Here is a 4,704-nt window from a genome sequence, read left to right on the forward strand (position 1 = left end):
GATGCTAGATTTGTAAAACTTTTTTTGGTTCATTTATCTTCTAACTATTGGATTTTCATACAATGTATCACCCATTCACAAGGCTTGACACAATGGTCTAAACCGTGACATTCTTCTGATGTTCTTGTAGCAGTAACTGTTCAGATGATTTCCCTATACAATAATAGGCTGATAAGACGTCATGCGATGGCTGGAAGTTTTAACATTTTATCATGAAATCATACTCACAACTTAGAGACCCGGTAACAAAGACTACAGTCCCAAAGGAAAATTGAGCAAAACTGATTGTAAGCAAGTATAGTTTAGTTTAGCCCACTAAGGGGTAATGTTATGTTTAAAACTGGTTAAAATACTCAGTGAATGAAATATTTGCCGACTAATCAGATTTAGGCCCAGTCCACTTTCTAATTATTGAGAAAAAGAGACCAACCTGATATAGACATAAATATAGCAGAAGAGATGTAATGAACAAGACAGAAGTAGAAATCCCCATGAAGTTTGCGGAAAGGACACACCGACTGACTTCTCAATCATTAGCATGTCGGAAGCAATTAATAAGCTTCATTAAACTTAACAACCAAACTTCTCCTCTTGTATAAACGAGACTTCTCTTGTATAATAGATTTAAAGCATATCCTGCTGTAAATCATGTGATGAATGTCGATAATCGGTCCGATCCATTAGAGGCCCAATCCGCAGGAGAGAGAGAGGAGAGAGTCGGCCAAAAAGAGAGAGGCGGCTACCTTGTGTTTTCCTTTTTCTTTTTGTGTTTATGATTTGTAATCTTTCCTTTTATATATCTTGTAATTCTCTATATAAAGGGCACACATTATAATTAAAGAAATAAGAACTTACTGATTCCAATCCTAAGTTTTATAACACGTTATCAGCACGAAACTCTAAAACACTCTGAGCCAAAACCAAAATCGATAAACCCTAAAAACCCTAACCCTAAGCTGGCGATTCTAAGAACCCTAATCCGATCGCGTCTAACCCTAAACCGATCGTGTCTCTTGTTCCTACAAGCGTTCCCGTCTCAGCTTCATCCGATCAGCTCCAACCCCAAGGCGTTCCTGATCATAGACGAACTCAGCCTCAGCTCTTGACCAGGACAGCTCGCGATCCCGAACAGTAAGCGTCCCGTTCGCATCAGAGCCGCTCGCGATCAAACAGCAAACAACTCGTGTCTCCGATCAGCCGCTCGCAACCTCAGCCTCAATACCGTTCGCGACTCAATAGGAAGCAGCCAGATCGCGTCCCGTTCCTGTCCAACTCGAGGTTCATTCTTTGGTGGTCCGGTTCATCAAACAACTAAGCTAAAGGTAATTCGAATTCTAAGAACATATGAATCGAATTGGGTTGATTGATAAAGAATGAAACCATAAAATATAATCTTTATGATAAAAGCCATAGGATAATAGATCAAACCCTAATGAGTAAATCGAAGCTCTAAAAGTTTGATCCCCAAACCCTAAAATCAAGATTGATATATTGATTAATTAAAATCAAAGCTTTAATGGTTTTGAATCTCAAATCAAACCCCTTTGATCTAAGATCAAATCGAAACCCTAAAACCCTAATTTGAAAGAATTGGTTTTGATTGTTTAAATTTGAATATTGATTGATTGATTTGATCCCCTAGAACTGTTTCTAAAGATTGTTTAAACTCGAATCTGAATAAATTATGATTGTTTGGCTTATTTAGACTGAAACCCTAATAACCTAGTCTAGATTGTTTTAAAATCGAATCTGAAACTACATGCTAGGTTAATTGTTCTAGATCATACCTCGTGGCCGTGTGGCCTTGTTGCATTCATACCCTAATTGATCACAATTGATTGATTGCAAATTACACTTAGAACATTATTCTAGGAATGGTATTGAATTAAAATCAAGTAGCCTTGTGGCTTGTTCTTTTGCTTGGCTAGGAGTTTTGTTTGTATTGATTGCATCGTATGAACTGATAGAAACAATATATGTTAGGATTGCAATTACATGATAAACTAAATGTATAAGATTGAACCGATTGCATCCATTGCCATGTGGCTTAACTTGGGCGTAAGGCATAGATCTTGGCTGTGAGGCTTGATTGATTGTTTAAACTTAAAACCTGTTCGTTTAAAACATTGAAACTATTCCTAAAAGACCTAAAAAAATATTAATCTATGATTTCAGATGTCGAAAATCAACAACCTTGATTTTGCTGCCCTAAATCTCTCTAGAGATAATTACCTTCAGTGGGCGCTTGATGCTAAGATCATCCTGAAATCCAAGGGACTCGGTGAATGTATCACCGAGAACAATAATGCTAATGAGAAAGATCGATACAGAGCCATCTTGATCATTCGTCATCATCTAGCTAAGAGTCTCAAGGATCAGTATCTAACCATTGAGAATCCACTAGATCTTTGGACAGAATTCAAATCGAGATATGATCACCAGAGAACGGTGATCTTACCAAAAGCTCGGTTTGATTAGACGAATCTCAGGATCCAAGACTATAAGTCTGTGGACGAGTATAACTCTGCACTGTTTAAGATTGTTTCTAAATTGAAACTGTGTGGTGAAAGTATTACGGATCAGGATATGCTTGAGAAAACATTTTCCTCTTTCCATGCAAGCAATGTGATGTTACAACAACAGTACCGTGAGAAAGGTTTCAAGACCTATGCTAATCTTATTTCTTGTCTCTTGCTCGCTGAGCAGAACAATGAATTATTGATGAGAAACAGTCAGATGAGACCTCTTGGATCAGCTCCACTACCTGAAGCACACACGACAGAGGACAATAAAGAGTCCAACCACGTCCAAGGAAAAGGCCATCATGGCCGTGGTTGAGGAAAGTGGAACGGACGTGGACGTGGCCGAAGCTCCTTTGGCCGCGGGCGAGGGAATCAACATGGTAGAGACCATGGGCGTGACCGTGGCTCATTTGGAAGAGGTCATGGTCGCGGCCGTGGATCTTCATTCAAACCCCAACACTCGACCAAATCAGATAAATCCGTGTGCCATAGGTGTGGAATGAGTAATCATTGGGCTAAGAATTGTAGGACTCCCAAGCATCTAGTTGACCTCTATCAAGAGAGTTTGAAAGGGAAGAATCCAGAAGCCCATATGACCTATCAAGATGATGAACATCATGAAAAAGACGATCCTATGGACTATGAAACTTCAGATTGTCTTAAAGACTGAAGATTGATTTCGACATTTGTAATCTAAATTTTGGTGTTCTTTGATTTGGTGTTTTTCATTTCTATGTTGTCATTCCTTTGAACTTAAAACTTAATAATAAATGAATGGTTTTTATATATGAAGTCTCTAAGTAACATCCTTTTGAATCTTGTTTTAGAAATGAACGAGAACAAGGATGTACTCGTTGTGGATAGTGAGTCAAGCCACACGATCTTAAAAGACAAGAGATACTTCATAAACCTAACTCTGAAAAACGCCAACATCTCCACCATTGTGGGTATAGCTAACCTCATAGAGGGTCACGGCCAGGCCAACATCATGTTGCCTATGGGTACACATCTTGAGATATCAGATGCCTTGTATTCACTCAAATCTAAGAGAAGTCTATTAAGCTTTAAAGACATTCGAATGAATGACTTTCATATTGAAACCACAGGCGAAGGAAACAAAGAATCTCTTCAGATCATTGAAATTGTCCATGGCAATAAGAAAGTTTTAGAATCCATACCCGCACTATCTACTGGTCTTTACCATGCTAAAGTCAGTATGATCAAGGCCAATGCCACTTTTAATAACGAGGCAATCGACAACTTCACTTTATGGCACGACCGGCTTGGTCATTCCGGTTCGACCATGATGCGTAAACTGATCCTGAACACTAACAGCCATACCCTTAAAGAGAAACGAATTATCCCTAAGCACCTATCGTGTGTTGCTTGTTCCCAAGGGAAACTCAGTTCTAGGCCATCACCAGTTAAAGTCACTAAGGAAATGATATTCTTTCTGGAAAGAATTCAAGGAGACATCTATGGACCAATTCACCCACCTACTGGGACATTTCGATATTTCATGGTCCTCATAGATGCGTCCACTAGATGGTCGCATGTCTGTCTCCTCTCGACCAGAAACTTGGCATTTGCCTGGTTACTTGCTCAGATAATTCGATTACGAGCTTATTTTCCAGATTTTCCTTTGAAAACTATACGTCTTGACAATGCTGGTGAGTTTACTTTCCAAGCGTTTAATGATTACTGTATGTCCATGGGGGTAACTGCGGAACACTCTGTGGCACATGTACATACACATAACGGCTTAGCCGAATCATTTATAAAACGCATACAGCTCATTGCTAGACCGTTGCTTATGAAATCAAAGCTTCTGGTTTCTGCATGGGGACACGCCGTCCTTCACGCAGCCGAGCTCATACGCATCAGGCCATCTAGTGAACATAAGTATTCCCCATCACAATTGCCTACGTGTCTTGAGCCAGCCATTTCCCATGTTAAGACATTCGGCTGTGCCGTTTATGTTCCAATTGCTCCACCACAGAGAACAAATATGGGACCTCAAAGGAGGATGGGGATATATGTTGGATTTGATTCTCACACCATTATAAAGTATATTGAGCCAACTACGGTTGATTTATTTAAGGCCAGATACGCGGATTGTCATTTCAATGAATCCGAACTTCCAACATTATGGGGAGATAGCAGTAAAATGGTAAAAGAAATT

The sequence above is a fragment of the Brassica oleracea genome, chromosome C2 (assembly GCF_000695525.1).
Source record: "Brassica oleracea var. oleracea cultivar TO1000 chromosome C2, BOL, whole genome shotgun sequence".
In the NCBI taxonomy this organism is placed as follows: Eukaryota; Viridiplantae; Streptophyta; class Magnoliopsida; order Brassicales; family Brassicaceae; genus Brassica; species Brassica oleracea.